General features: G+C 41.8%; 1 non-coding gene across 1 annotated transcript; it reads left to right on the forward strand.

Annotated features, from left to right (window-relative positions):
- Window positions 1-16504: 16504 nt before the first annotated feature.
- TRNAG-CCC (transfer RNA glycine (anticodon CCC)) lies at window positions 16505-16577 on the forward strand. Its single transcript has one exon. It is a non-coding gene; the product is annotated as a tRNA-Gly (tRNA).
- Window positions 16578-16780: the final 203 nt, after the last annotated feature.

Consider the following 16780-nt stretch of genomic DNA (forward strand, 5'->3'; position numbering starts at 1 on the left):
AGAGCACCTGAATTTTATCTTTCCTTCTTTCTTGGATTGTAATCTCCCTAGCAGCAGTCAAGCTGTCTTAACTTTTCCTGAAGTAAAAAAAAAAATCTAGAAATAGGAATATTTCCCAAAATAATATTAAAATTCTTTCAAAAACAGTGTCATAGGAAAAAAAAAGGAAAAGCACAAGGTTGTAAGACTCAACCATATTTGTGAGTTAATTATAGAAGTGAAACTTTTATTTCTTAAATGTTTATACACATGAAGAGAGGGAGTATTATATTCTCAGCATTCAATAATTGAAATATTAAGAGAACAAGAGAAATATAATGGTAAAAATGAGACAAGATAGGTAGCAAAATTAAAAAATGTTATACCCATTGACTCAACAGTTACTCTTCTGGAAATTCATCCTAACTAAGTTAATGGACAAGTGCAAAACATGGACAAGTGTATAATAAGGTTGTGTATCAATGTTGTTTATAATACAGAAAGATTGAACCATTCTAATGTGAAATACATCAATCATGATGCATGCAACTCCTCCACCCTCTTACGACAAAAACCACCCTGCTCTCACTCCCTTACTGTGATCCCAGACTTTTCTTTGAACAAAGGGATGGATGATCACTGGGACTTTGCAGGGGGCGGTCCAGTGGTTTAGACACTGCTCATCCACTGCAGGAGGTGCCAGTTTGACCCCTGATTGGCAAACTAGGAAACTGGGATCCCACATGCCTAGTTTGGCAACCAAAAACAAAAAGATTAAGGATGATTACTGAGTGAATCAGCAGTGGGATCCAAACCACAGGCTGGTCATCAACAGTCTTAGCCTGACCCAAAAAGCCGAGTCAGAGAAGTTGATGATAATTAATTAGGCCAATTAAACTTTCTCTTTGTATGATTTAACATAAAAATATAGACTTAGCCAATTGGAATGGCATATACATTTTTATTTATAAATTAATTATAAAGTCATATACTAAAACCTCAGAGAGTAAGATGGTTATTTGCAAATATGCCTAATATAAGTATGAAAGTTATTTTCCTAGGAAAAATATTAACAACTCTGTTGTTTTATCCATTAATGTCTCAATCATTTACCAGTTAAACTAGTTCCAATAGGTGGTCAACATATTCTTTCAGCTGACAGCATGGGAAATAAGTGTTGATAATAAAGTCTTATATTCGTAAAGTTAAATATCTTGAATTTTAAAGCTCACTAGAATTGGTCTCTGTGGGATATGAATATTTTCTCTGTTACTGAAATCAGAGACTGGGCTTCTAATGAATAGGTTTTCTTTACGCAGGTAATACAGATTTTAAAGAAACCACATGGGCTCATTAAAGGGCAATATAAATGTGAAATTACTACCCTAAAGTTCCATTAGCCACTTTGTTGATTTTTAAATAAATCAGTTTGTCAAAAAAAAGCTCTGTGTAATATTTTCCTCATGAGCTTCTGTTGCTTTCTCCTGGATGGACAAGGGCCAGGCATTCAGTATGTTTTACACATTTAAAAATAGACAAAATCAACATTGTGTTAGCATAATTGTAAGAAAATGGATAACAACTTGCCAAGAAATGTTACCAAATTACTTAGCTGTAAACAATTATCCACACCACTGCAGGCTCCTAAGGCCTTCCACAAAGTGTACACCTCGAAGTCCACAGTCAGCCCAAAAGGAAGTGAGTCCAGTCTCCAACAGGCCTCTATGACATCATCAGCACCCTCACATCTGCTCAGACATTCAACTGAGAACTTCACCTAAACTGGAAGATCTTCTGGCTTCCCCTCTCCCAAGTTTGGTCCCTTGCTTCCAGAAAGTGATGCCAACTCTGACACTAACATCATTGACGACCCACAATACCAAAATGTCAGAAATACACATCTGCTGTTGTCAGCTGGATACAATTTTTATCCTTCAGGATACAGTCTCTTTGCCACCTCCCCTTTTTCTTAATTTTTAAAAAAAATTTTTTTACCATGCTAGGTCTTTGTTGCTTTGTGTGAGCTTTGCTCTATTTGCAGCGAGCAGGGACTACTCTTCGTCACAGTGCACAGGCTTCTCATTACAGTGGCTTCTCTTGTTGCAAAGCATACGGTCTAGGCTCACAGGCTTCAGTAGTTGCAGCATGCGGGCTTGGTCGTCACTGCCAGCAAGCTCTAGAGTGGGTCTTAGTAGTTGTGGTGCACAGGCTTAGTTGCTCCAGGCATGTGGGATCTTCCTGGACCAGGGGTGGACCCCGTGTCCCCAGCTTTGATGAGCAGATTCTATCCCTGTACCACCAGGGAAGTCCCTCTCTGCACTTTTATATGTTATATGTGTTAGTCTCTCAGTTGCATCTGACTCTTTGTGACCCCACGGACTGTAGCCCGCCAGGCTTCTCTGTCCATGGGATTCTTCAGGCAAGAATACTAGAGTGGATTGCCGTTCCCTTCTCCAGATGCTCTTCCCGACCCAAGGATTGAACCGTGATTTCCTTCATTGCAGGCAGATTCTTTACTGTTTGAGCTACAGGGAAGTCCTCTGCCTTTTAATTCTTATCAAAATACAATTGTGAGGAATGCTATTCATCAAAGATTGCCTTGAGGACTGGAAAGCCATTTACTCTTCTTAGGCATGTTATGTCTTCTCCCCCTCAGATTTTCCCCCCGCCCCTTGGATCAAATCAACCATTCAAAGTCTTCATACTTGAAACAAGGAGAGATCCCCTCCTTAGCAGGATTTTTGTAAGAGCCACCTGTCATCTGCCAGTTGAGAATGGTATTCCCTTTATGAGGACCCATGAGAGAAATTTCTGTTGAGCTTCAACTGTTTTGCTTCTATCGCAAATACTAAAAAGGTTGTTATTAACCAGGTTTCCTTCAGGTACTTTGACGCTCAGAAGCAAATTTGTAGGCTACATCCAGTCACAGTTGTGTGTTCACTCTATACTTGGTTTGATTTTATTTCCCACCTAATTTCTCATTGCTCTCATTTCATCCGTGAGACAAGAAATAAAGGAGGGTGGGAAAGAAGTTGGAGGTAAAACAGAAACCTGAAGTTCTGCCTAACTTACACCATTTGTCGAATCCTCTCACATACAAATGCAAGGCCAATGTCCACCTTATAATTACTAAAATGACTTTCAAGGTATTTGTACCAAGACAGTCTCAGAGCTAAGAGAGAAAAAAACTTTGTTACTATTTCCATTCATCTTGTCCATAGAATTTAATCAGATAATTTTGTTAAGGAACAAGTTATCCATTGCATTTACTTCAAGTCACTTAGAGATGGAGGATTATAAGAAGACCTGTTACTGGAACCAGAAAGCCCTCGTGCTCCAAGGTAACCTGGCACCAGCCTCGTTCCTTCGTAACTTTGATTTACATATGGCATCCTTTTGGGCTTCCTAGATGGTGCTAGTGGCAAAGAATCCGCCTGCCAATGCAGGAGACACAAGAGAAGCAAGTTCCATCCCTGGGTCAGGAATGGCAACCCACTTCAGTATTCTTGCCTAGAAAATTCCATGGACAAAGGAGCCTATCAGATTACAGTCCACGGGGTCACAGAGTCAGACACAACTGAGCACTCTAGGCATTGTTTACCTTGAGCTCTTTTATGTTCCTACATTTACATTATCAAAAAGAAGACTTTCATGGGCTCAGAATGTCTGTCTAAGCCCAGCTGTAGTAGTCAGACTGCACTGGGAGTGACGGGAAAGCACCTCTTGCCTAAACTGCTGGATGGGGGTCGCAGGCATTGAAACATGACTGCCTAGAAGAGCCTTTGGGCAAGGCAGTTTCTTCAGAGGGAATGAAGACATTCAAGCCCTGACAACATCTAGTATACCATGGAAGAATTAGATGGGAATAGAGCTTTCTCTCCCTTTAACGCCTGCTGAAATTCAGACCACCCTTCAAAGCTAGAGTCAATCCCCGGGTCTTTAGTGAAGCTTTGTCTGTCCATCTCTGCCTTCCCTAATTTCACAGTCATTTACGTTTACCACATTATTGTCTTACAGTGTTATTTTACAATCTCAGATTTTCATCCATATTTTAAGATCTGGCAGGGTGGAAACTGCATCTTACTTACAACTGTCTTACCACAGGAGTTGGTATGGTTCTTTACATCATACTCTCAAGAAGTGTTCGTTCTTGAATGTGCAGAAGTTGATACCGTCAGTCTTTCTGCTAACCCACCAAATAAATTAATAAAAGATCCTGAAACAGAGCAAAAATCCCATTTTTAAAAAATAATTTCTACCAACTTTTGACATTTTTCTAGTATTTAGGAAGAATCTCAGAATTGTCTTTAAACTGAATAAAAATCAACTAATCACAGAGAGGAAAGGAGGTAGGTTTTCTGCCACTTTCTTAGGCCCTTCATCCACTTCCTTCCACTCCCTTTCAGAGGCCAGGAAAGTCTCCAGTGACTGCAAAGTTTAGATATGCCCTTTGCCTGTATGTATATAAGGATGCCCTTTGGAGCCAATCAATATGGCCACAGCCTATCAGTCCAACTGGGGCACTTCTGACTCTCCACCAGAAGGAATTTCCGGTCTGGTTGACACCCTTGGTGTACAGATTCTTTATCATTAAATCAACACAGACAGACTCCCCAAGGGACTGCCTTTTTCCTGGTAGGGCATTTCCTACCAACTCTTGCTTTGTCAGTTCAATAAGCATAGTATTCTGACTAGATGCTAGAATTCTCTACTGACTGTCCAAGAGGTGGAAATGGCAAAAGTTGAATTAATACCTCTGGAAAAAAGTTGAGATATGGCTCAAGCATAGGTTCAGGTCTGCAGTGGGGATCACTACTTTGGCTAAAAGATATAGCCTAGGCTATGCTGTTTGGTCTCTAGTATTGGTTCATACTCTCTCATTCTCTCTTTCTCTCTCTGGCACTGAATTTGAATGACTTCAGATAGAATTTACCACGGCTCCACCACTCCCTGTCACTGACCCTGGCACACATTCTCATACTCAGCAATTACAGCCACTCCATTACAAAGATCCTCATCAGTTTTCAGTAATTGATTTTAGTAACCGCTGATGATCATTGCCTGGATCCATTGTTTCCTTAGGGGCTGCACTTATTTACTCCTTCCTCATACATTAGCGGGAAGTTTTTAAAAAAGAAGAGCTCTCAGGACTTCCTTGGTGTTCCAGTAGCCAAGACTCTGTGCTCCCAATGCAGGGGGCCCAGGTTTGACCCCTGGTCAGGGGATTAGAGGATTTCCTGGTGGCTCAGACGGTAAAGCATCTGTCTGCAATGCAAGAGACCCGGGTTCGATCCCTGGGTTGGACAGATCCTCTGAAGAAGGAAATGGCAGCCCACTCCAGTATTCTTGCCTGGAAAATCCCATGGACGGCAGAGCCTGGTAGGCTACTGTCCATGGGGTCGCAAAGAGTCAGACACGACTGAGCGACTTCACTTCACTTCACTTCACTTCAGGGGATTAGATCCCACACATGAAGTGAAAGTTACCCAGTTGTGTCCAACTCTTTGTGACCCCATGGACTGTAGCCCACCAGGCTCCTCTGTCCATTGGATTCCCCAGGCAAGAATACTGGAGTAGGTAGCCATTCCCTTCTCCAGGGGATCTTCTCAACTCAAGGATCAAACCCATGTCTTGGTGGCCCATACTGCAAAGAACTAGATCCCACATACTGCAACTAAAAAAGATCCCACATGCTGCAATAAAGATCTGAGATCCTGCATGCCACAACTAGAACCCAGCACAGCAGCCAAATATTTTTTTTTTAAAAAAGGAACTCTCCCTTTCCATCTGTTGCTTGACCTGAAATATAGCTTTTTGTTATTGTTTTCAGAAAAGGCAGGATATTTGATTCTTTCCTTTTATTTACTGGTTTTCAAAAGGATGAGCATCCTCCAAAGATAACCAAGGGGGGGTTTAATTTCTTGTGTCCTTATGAACTCATAGATTTCAGCACATTTTAGTATCTCAATCCATTACAGTGTGGTTTTGCTCAAAATGTCCCACTCTGGGGCTGCTAAGAACCCATTGGGGTTGCTTTGGTTCTTAGAGATGAATGACCTGCAATCGTGTGAGCACTTACTTTCCCATATGACTAAGAACTGCTTTCCATAACTTACAGAATGATGATAGGATGTATATAATGTGATATTTACAGCCCCAAATTAATGTGTTGCTAGAGTGTAAGAGGACCCTACACTTGACTGTGGAGTCAGCCATCATGCAGATGCTTGGAGTCAGCAACAGCTGGAGGAGATGCTTCTCTTATGTGTGTCGCTGGTGTTGCACCCATGCAGGGTCTTGTTTTTCAGATGCTGTTTCTGAGAGGCTGCTATGACCTTTACTCTACAACACTGAGATTGGAAAGTATCATTTTTTTTTTACCAGTATCTGCATCTTCCTGAACCTTCATTAAAAGTGAAGTCAATGGAGGACTTCCCTGGTGGTCCAGTGGCTGAGACTCTGCATTCCCAGTTCAGGGGTCCCAGGTTCTGTCCCTGGTGGGGGAATCTAGATCTTGCATGCTGCAACTAAGACCCATTGCTGCCAAAATAAATAAATATTTTTTAAAGATACCTCTAAAAAAATAAGTGAAGTAAATGAATAAAGTAAGCATAAAACCACAAGAACAAACAAACAAAATAAAAGAATTTAAGAAATGGGGGCAAAGGGAAATGTGAGACTGATGGGGAAAGGAAGCCCCAGAATGACAAGTGTGTGCCAATCCAGTGTAACACAGCAGCATGAGAAATGACAGAAAAATGACACACTTCCTAATGTTTGAATGCACTGAGAGAGCCTTATTGTGTAGTGAGAAAATCTGATAATGAATGAGTGGTTCATAGATAAATAAAAAAGTAAGCAAAGTTTCTTGGAGACACTTACGAATTCTAGAAAAAAAATTATTCAAGAAAGGAAATTATAATACATTACTTGGCTCAGCTGTGAATAAAATTGGCATAGTAATAATGATGTAAATGCTCTATTAATAACCAAAATGATGAAATTGCAATATAACTATTAATATATTTAGAGGAGAAAGGGGAGAGAAAGTGTGTGCATGTGCATGAACTTTCATCTTGTATATGAAAAGTTCTTAGACAGTATAAAACTCAAAAACTTTAGGAATAGTAAGAACACCTTATTTAGAATTATGGAGGTAAGCCTGAGAAGAAACAGCTAAAAAAGCTGAAGGTGGTTGTTCCTAGGAAGTGGGAATCTGGACTGTGGAGGTGGGACAGGGAATTTTAATTTCATTTCTATTCCACATTTTATTTTAAAACATTTAAAAATATTTTTATGGGAGTATAGTTGATTTGCAATGTTGTATTAATTTAAGGTAAACAGCAAAATGAATCAGGCATATATATATACACACACACTGTTTAAACTATTTAAATTTGTATATTTACTAATTACAGTATTCTTCATTAAAAGTGTGTCACATTTCTATGTATCTTTAGTTCAGATAATTCTGCTGCCAGGAGATTAATCTCAGTCATGATTTGGGATTCTTCCCACCCCTAAGGCCCTCCAGGAGTCCCAGATGGTCTAGTGTACTGGTCTCTAGAGCACACAGAGCCCCATGCCTCACCCAAGCCCACAATCTTGTTGGTTCTTGGGCCCTGCTTGGGCACAGGAGTTTTTCTTTGCTGCTGGCAGATCTTACCATCTCCCAACGCTTGTCATCAGAAAGGTCTTGCCACCTCATGGGGCCCTATGTGGGGTGGGATCAATGCCTCTGCTCAGAGGACCTGAAATCATAGGCATTGGGTCTTTCTACACTCTCTTCCTCCCCAGCACTTTCCTTTCCCCTCTTCTTAATGAAGAGGAAACCCAGGATCTGCTCCTCTTTGCTGTAGGGAAGTAGTGAGAGAAGTTTTCAGACAAAACTTAGGATATGCCTTAGTCCCTCCTCCATAATCTTATAAAGTTCTACATGACTCTTTGTGACCTCATGGACTGTAGCCCATCAGGCTCCTCTGTCCATGGGACTCTCCAGGCAAAAATACTGGAGTGGGTTGCCATTCCATTTTCCAGGGGATCTTCCCCACCCAGGGATTGAACCCGGGTCTCCTATACTGCAGGTAGGTTCTTTACCGTCTGAGCCACCAGGGAAACTCAGAGCTTCTGGCTAGATCTCATGACCTCCCACTTGGCTCTCCTCACTTGGCCACACCCCCAACCAGCAATTCTGCAGCTACAACTGAGGGAAGCCTACTGTTCAGGTTTTGTTGTTGTTTTTTTCTCCGTTACCCATGTTATTACATTGTTAATATTTTACTTTGGTTGTATTTGTGCAATCTGTGTTTTGTTACAATTTTTATTGTAATTTTGTTTCCTTCCAATTATGATCACCCACTGCCCCTACTCCCCAAAGGAGCCTGGGAGTCCTTTGCCTCATCTAAGGCAGCAATTTCCAAAGGGCCGGTGCACTTTACGGGATACATATGATCATCCAGGGTGAGAAGAAGATACCCAGACTTCTATCCATTTGTTTGTTTTCTACTGTTGTATGTCTCCAATGTTTATAAAATATGTGTGTGTGTGCTTAGTCGTGTCTGACTCTTTGCAACCCCATGAACTGTAGCCCGCCAGACTCCTCTGTCTGTGGAATTTCCCAGGCAAGAATACTGGAGTGGGTTGCCGTTTCTTTCTCCAGGGCATCTTCCTGACCCAGGGATTGAATCCATGTCACCTGAGTCTATTGGCAGGTGGATTCTTTACCACTGAGCCACCTAGGAATTCTGTTTATAAACTATACTTCTAAATTAAAAATTTTCCATTTAGGGATGATGCATTCTCAAATCCTTTTTCACTGATGAAGTGCATGAACTAAGCTATTCAAGAGTTATGTTCCAAGGCAACATTGCCTGATAAAAACATAATGTGAACCACAAATGTGAGCTCCATATGCAACTTTGTTTTCCCCAGCCACAATTTTTAAAAGTGAAAAGAGGTCGAATTAATTTTCATATATTTTCTTTAACCCAATATGTCCAAAATATTCCCATTTCAACATGTAATAAATATTAAAATTATGAACAAAATATTTTACATTCCTTTTCTTTTACTAAGTTTTGGAATCTGGCGTAGACTACAGTGACAGCTCATCTCTTGGATGAGCCACATTGAAAGTGCTCAGCAACTCATGGAGCTCCTGTTAAAAATGGCCTCTTGGGGATACTAGAGGGATGCGTCCTGACTCTAAAACTGCTTCCACCCAATGGCGTACCTCCTAAGTCTAAGACAGGTTGGGGCTCCTTTATGTGAAGTCAATCTGCAGTAGATTAATTAAATACTGTATTGATTTCCTGTTCTCTTGCTGCTGCTGCTGCTAAGTCGCTTCAGTCGTGTCCACCTCTGTGCGACCCCATAGACAGCAGCCCAGCAGGCTCCCCTGTCCCTGGGATTCTCCAGGCAAGAACACTGGAGTGGGTTGCCATTTCCTATTCTCTTGGGTCCTTATAAAAAAATTATATTCTTGAAAGCCCCTATCTATGTACCTGCCTCATAGCCAAGCTCACCCAAGGCAGTATACAGAAGAGAACTACAGTTCATTGAGCATCTACTCTGCTTTTAAATTCTCACATCCATTTCCTTTCATTTTCCAGCACCTCTTTGAGAGAAAGAGAGATTGTTAAACCATAAATAGATGAAGAGGAATTCCCAATGGTTAAGACTCCGTGCTTCCACAGCAGGATATGTGGGTTTGGTCCCTAGTGGGGGAACTACGATCCCTCATGTTGGGTGATGCGGCCAAGGGAAAAAAAGAGGAGAAACAGAGGCTTGGGTTATTTAGAATCGCAGTCTTCTTCATCCAAAGTCCTAAACTTCGGATTCCTCTGAATGACAGTCCATTCTGTCTTCCAAAAGTTACTGGAACTGATTCCACTTAACCACTGTGTAACACTGGTACCTATTGAGACTGCTTTCATGTCACAGGATAGCTAAGGGAAGCCTGCAGTCAGACCCCAGGGCCATCACAATGCCTGCTCCCACTTCCTGAAAGAATGAAAAATGCAGATTATACCCCAGGCCGTGTTCCTGCCCTCTTAGACTCTCCAACTGTGCACTGTCAGATTTTCTAGCAGGGTACTTTCCTGGTTGGGGCTCCTTTATGTGAAGTCAATCTGCAGTAGATTAATTGAATACTGTATTGATTTCCTATTCTCCCGGGTACTTCTAAAAAGGTTATATTCTTGAAACCCCCTCTCTTGAGCTAGTAGAACACTTATTTCCCTTTGCAAACGTGATACATGGAAATTTATCACCATCCTCCCATCCAGAAATCATCCCACTGTCCCCAACACCTGGCATAAATTCTGACTTTGCCTTTCCCAAAAGACTGTCAGGGCAAGAAATGGGGAAAGGGGTCTTGCTGGTTTTCAGGTCATGTTGATTTAACAACTCATGATTTATTCATTCTGGCTTTCTTGTAGCTTTTCATTTTTGCATCCTGTTAAATAGCTTGCAGGGGTGTTGTTCCTCTTAATTAGCTAATGTTTGTAAAGCACGTTACAGTTGAAAGTGCTGTGTCAGTGCTAAATATGAACTCTCAGGTATCCTCGAGCTGTTCTTTGTCTGTACAGAGGTTTTCAGTGTAACACAAATCGTGAGAGATCTATCTGCCTTCGGAAAAGGGTATTCTCCCCTGAACTACTCTATTAAAATACACATACTTGGCAACGAAGAGTGGCAAGAAACGTAGAGTGTTTTGCATTCACATTCTGATCCTGAGATAACGGTGCTTTCCCCTCTTAGTCAAAGTGCTATGATGATGGAGAGTGAGAACAGAGCTTCCCTGTGAATTGGGCAGCTTTAGTGGCAGACCCTTCACCTTCCTGATATGTAGCAAGTAATAAGTCTTTTTTTTTTTTTTTGGTTCAGTGAGTGGGCGACTGAAACTATTAACAGCATTTCCAAACTCTCTGAGTTGGAAAAAAGATTCATTTAAAATTACAGCATGTTAAATTGTGTTGAGTAATGTTTCAATAATAAAAATGTTTAAATACCAGTTTCATTTACTTTTGTTAACATATTCACTAAGTCTGAGTTTATCAAATTTCTAAATGTGTAAAGAACTGAGTTAAGCAACTTTATTAAGGTATTGTTTCAATGGCTCATCTATGAACACAAACAAAAATGTTTTGTTGTAGCAGATTGAGTGGTTTACCATTCTTGATTGTCTTCTAATCTTCAGCTTTTAAACTAGGTTTCTGTTTTAAAATGAGAAATATTTTAAAATATTTAAATAAATATTTTAAATAAGATATTTAAAATATTTTCTAATCCTCAGCTTTTAAGCTAGGTTTATATTTTTAAATACTTTAAAATAAGAAATATTTTTAAAATAAGAAAATTGTTGAAATGGAGCAGAGAAAAATTTGCAGGTTTCTCTTTTAACAGTGTGGGTTTATGAAAAACATGACTTTGGGGGCATCTTTCACTATTTTTCATAAATAAAAACATAAACATATAGCCTAAAGCACCCTTTATACTTCCTCTCCAATCCACAAAATGGCTGTTACCAGCAAGTGATTCACAGTGATACATGATACACATATGATGACATGTAATTATATGTACTACAATGAATAATCAGTAAGAAATAAAAAAAATGCTAATAAATGTTGTTTTGGCTGATTTGGATTTCTTTCTAAGACTACAGCAAATTATATTTCATCTTTTAATAGCTTTTCAATATAAGAAAATCTCAGGTTTATTTTTATTAATCAAAATTCCTAAAGGCTCCAACAGGATCCTCAGTCAATGTAAATTTACATAATTCATCTTCTTCCACTCAACTTGTTTTTCTATAATTAGTACAGCTGTCACCAGGGAGCCATGGTGGGCAGGTAGCTATGGGTACAGCAGGCAGTCTTCAGTCAAACATTTCCTTTTAAACCATCTATCAGTTTTCGGCCTCATTTCAGATGAGTTGGATTCTAGAAAGAAGAATTTGTCTCTGACCTAACAAACTTCCCCTTTCAAACCTGGACTATCATTCCATAACTTCAACTCCTTCTCAAGGTCCACTGTGCAAAAAGATATAAATGAAATTGTAATGAATTTTTTGGTCAAGCCAATTTATAGGCTGCAAACATATTTCTCTTTGTAGCTTCTGTATTTTTATCAAGACAGATCCTCATTTCAAAATGTAGTTATAGGACTACAGTTAAAAGCACAGCCAGACCATACTATAACTACAATGACAAAGCAAGCTTCAGAATGATATAGTACATATCTAGCTTTACTTCTTTCTTGTATGTAGTCCTTAAATGGCCTTTTAGTTTTTTAATGTAATTTTCCTCAGTAGAGGTATATGTTCAGCCCCTTCTATGATTGCTTCATTTGTAATACTTATTTTGAGAGCTAAGCAGTGGCATTTAAAATCCTCTAAATCTTCACTATAAAAATAATTTCCCTTTAAATAGTGAATAGATGGGGGAAACGCTGATACTAGTAGTATTTAGTGAGTGCTTAGTGTGGGCTAGGTGCTGCGGAGTAAACAAAGAAGTATATATGTGTCACGATACTTAGGACATAAAAAGAAATTAATTAAATATAAACCAAGGGTTTTTAACTTAGATGGGAAGAACATGGCAGATCATCTGCATTTAAAACACCACCACTGCAAAGCTGTTGACATCTGCAAAGTGACAAGTGAAAGCTTCTTACTGACTGTATTTTATGTCTCTACATCTTCTGAATTGCCTGGATCACAGATGATTTCTGGCCAGGGAGCATCTTGTAGGCAGGAGAAAGCCCCTAACACAGATGCTGTCTGGAGTTTGGGGTAGGAGCGGTGCAAAAAGCTGAGTGTCTTCCAGTGTGAAAGGGACAGCTTCAGGAAGGCCAAACCAGCCAGGATGGGGGGTCTAGAGGAGGTGAGGGAAATGAAGAGGAGACCAACGTGCCAAAGCCAGGGTGGAGGCCATAAATGACAGTGGCCTGGGGTGGGCCATCAGGACAAGGTTCAGAGCCCTGGCGCTGTTGTCCACATTAGGAGGAATAGAAAGGGACTTACAGGATGTGCAAGCCTGAAAGCCAGGGATTCCAGTGGACAGCCGAATAAGAGACCAGGAAACTCAATTATTGGATCCCAGGAGCTAGGAAAGATTGTGAGCCTGAGGCCTCCTGGGAGCAGGCCCAGGAGGAGAGCAGTTTAGGAGCTGGAAGTTTAGCTGAGCCAGGGACTGAAGAGGGAAGTGGAGGCAGGACACAGCAGTTGCAGCTGCCAGAAACAAGAGGGGCTGTGCTGTTGACCCCGTGAGCGTCATTTCAGGACTTCCCACTCCTTCCTTCTTAGCCTCAAACCTATGCTGATGCCCCTCCAAGGGTCAATTCAGGGTCTCTCATCTGATGCAATTCAGCCTGAAAGAAACTCTGCCTCAGCACGGTGGAGGCAGCTAGCAGGCCATCTATATCCACCCACCTCATCTTCCTGGACTCACAGTCCCCGACATTCCTCAGCCTCTCCTGCTTTAAGAAAAGCCAGAGGACTGAGCTCTAGCCAAACCCATGCAAGCCTATGTGAGACAAGTCACTTCCAAGCCAAGGGCCTTAGCACTTCTCATGAACATGCCTCTTAGCTTTTTCCTTTCCTGTCACGTATGACCTGGTGCCCTGAATGTCAATGGGAAACAACTTCATCCTCCCAGCTCCAGAGCTAGAGCATCTGACCTGGGCTATTAGGAGAGGAAGAAATGAACTTCCATCACCTTATGGGTCTTTTTGTTAGAGCAGTGTAGCTTGCATGTGTGCATAAGCTTTCACTCAGTTGTGTTGGACTCTATGCGAGCCCACGGACTGTAGCCCACAAGGTTCCTCTGTCCATGGGATTTTCCAGGCAAGAACACTAGAGTGGGTTGCCATTTCCTTCTCCAGGGGATCTTCCCAACCCAGTGATCTAACCCAAGTCTCTTGCATTTCCTGCACTGACAGGCACCTTCTTTACCACTGAGCCACCTGGGAAGCCCCGTAGCTTACCCTGAGTAATACTCAGTGAGGTGAGGGGTTGCCCAAGGTCCCAAAAGAATTGCCATAGAGAGACTGCTCCAGGGCGCCGCCTTTTTGTGTGTTAAGTGTATGGCCGTCCATGCGTACCCTGAGGGACTGTTTCCATGGTAACACTAGGTCCACTAGTTTGCTTGTCTGTTCTTTGTTTGGAACATAGACGATCTTTCCCCATATAGATGGTGTTAGAAATGGCATGAAGATCCTCACCCCAACCCTTGTTGAACCTATAATACCAAAAGCAGTAGCTGAGTACAGTCCACCATCATTTACCACAACTCTTTGCCTGAAAGCAGAGGGTAAAGGGAATAGAAAACTGAAAAGGGGAAATCAGACATGCTTTGTGTCAAGTCAACATTAATAGAAAGGGACTTTGTAAGGTTACTCCAGGTTTTAAAAGGAGACAAATGCGCTTTTAAATCCCAAGGGCCCAAGAACCATGCTAGCAAGGAGAGCACGAATCTTAAATGTAGACCTGGAGATGTTACCATAGGGTATTCATCTTCACCATGCAAGATGTCTGAGTTTTTTAAAAGAAATTTAAAATGACCAAATTAATAACAAACAAACCGAAAACAAAAGTAAGGCAATTTCAGTTCTTTTCTCCCCTCCTCCAACCCCTGTGTTTCCCCAACCTTTTTTAGCAGCAGAGATGGGTGTGGGGTAAGAAGAGCAGTTACTCTTGTGGTAAAGAAGGTGGGTGGGAGAGGACGGGGGATTCTGGGTGGGACATTTGTTGCTCTCTTTAGAGGGCTACCACATGAGGACTCCCACGGCCTGTGGGTGAGACCCTGCAGTTTTGTGAGCTTCTAGGAATAGGATTCTAAAGGAGAAGTGCAAAATCTCTGTTTTCAACCTCATCCCCCCTCCAACCCCCACGAAATCCCATCATAAGGAGCCTGGAGTACAGAGCTAATCAAATACTCTTCTGGGTCTGTGAACACTGATTTTAATGGAAGAGCTTCTGAACTAGATCCTTCGCTCCCCTGGCCCAGAGCAAGCACCCAAGATACCTTGGGCGGCTCAGTGTAGAGACAACAGGCATGGCTTCGGGGAATCATGTTGGAAAAAATTTCTCTGGGTCATCATTTCTTTGCCCCTGAGAAGAACTGGAGTTCCTCTGTGGCCAAAGCACAGGGGCGATAAGTCCTGTTTACCTCTGGAAGTTGTCTCAAGGCATCATCCCATCAGAGACTCTTTGGCAAGGGGGTGAAGTGAGTGAGGAAGGATTAAGGTTCAGATTTCCAGAACAATATTTCCCAGTTTTGCTACCTATGTTGAAGTGGCTTTTGAGTACTTCTGGGAACCAAATCTGTCTTCAGGGCATGAAATATGCTGCCACGGAGGATTTTCAGTGGTTACAGTGACAATAGGCTTATTCACCTGGTTAAGGAGACAGGGGAAATATATACGCTGAAATTCTCCCCAAAATTCCTCATGCGAAACAGAAGACTAATAACAAGCTAAAATTAGTCTACCCTTTTCAGTCTCTACAAAGTTTCGGGGATCCCTTTCCCCTTGATTTCCATTTATTGCCTGAGTAACTTAGGACTTTCTCTAAATGCTTCTGTTTACATCAGTGCTGGGGAATCCACAAAACCCCAGAATGATTCACCTTCCCGACTACAGCACCAAGTTCTCTAGCCTAGGTCAGCATTCAGTACGTGGGCGAAGGCCCTTCCCTGGTTCTGTTTTCCAAACTTTATTAAAGCATAAAAAGGATCTGCGTGGTCTATTAAAAAATTCTGGTTCCCTAGTCCCAGCTCTGCTGGAGCAGTGAAAGTTTCCCTGCCAACCTCTACTCACAGTTAAACCACAAGCCAGTGGGAGTATAGGGCTTTTTCCAAAGTACAGGGCTAACGTTTGCTCACTCACTCATTTATTTATTCATTTAATAAATGTTTCTGGAAGGTCTTTGTGCCAAGCATTGTTCTAGGTGCTGGGACTGCAATAGTAAATGAAATGGACATGGCCCGTGTCCTCATGGAACATACAGATGGGTGGAGTTGACAGATGATGGTAAAATAAATCGGCAATACACCATTATACATTCTGAGAGAGATGCTGGGAAGAAAACAAAATGTAGTGATAGAGGACAGTGCGTGTGAGCATGCTAAGTCGCTTCAGTCATGTCTGACTCTTTGTGACCATATGGACTGTGGCCCCCCAGACTCCTCTGTTCATGGGATTTTCCAGGCAAGAATACTGGAGTGGGTTGCATCCTTTTCCAGGGGATCTTCTCGACCCAAGGATCAAATTCATGTCTTATGTCTCCTGCATTGATAGACAGGTTCTTTACCACTAACGCCACCTGGAAAGCCCAGAGGACAGTGGAGAGGGCTAGATAAGGGGCCCCTAGGTTGTCCTCCCTGGGGAGAAGACACACATGCCTGAAGGATATAAGGTGCCCACCTGAGCAAGGGGAAGAGGAGAGGAGATATTGGGACAGCATGTGTTAGACCCTTAGGTAGAAACAAGTGTGGTAGGAAAAAGATTGATTAGAGGGACTTCCCTGGTGGTCCAGTGTCTAAGATTCTGCACTCCCAATGCAGGGGACCCAGGTTCAATCCCTGGTCAGGGAGCTAGATCCCACAGGCTGCAACTCAGAGTTCACATGCCACAACCAAAAATCCTTCATGCCGCAATGTAGATAGAAAATCCTGTGTGCCGCAACTAAGACCTGGTGCAGCCAAATAAATAAATACGTTTTAAAAAGGAAAAGACTGAGTCGCAAAGAGTCCTACATGACTGAGACGACTTAGCATGCTCACACGACTGTCCCCTA

Source organism: Ovis canadensis, chromosome 1 (assembly GCF_042477335.2).
Source record: "Ovis canadensis isolate MfBH-ARS-UI-01 breed Bighorn chromosome 1, ARS-UI_OviCan_v2, whole genome shotgun sequence".
Taxonomy (NCBI): Eukaryota; Metazoa; Chordata; class Mammalia; order Artiodactyla; family Bovidae; genus Ovis; species Ovis canadensis.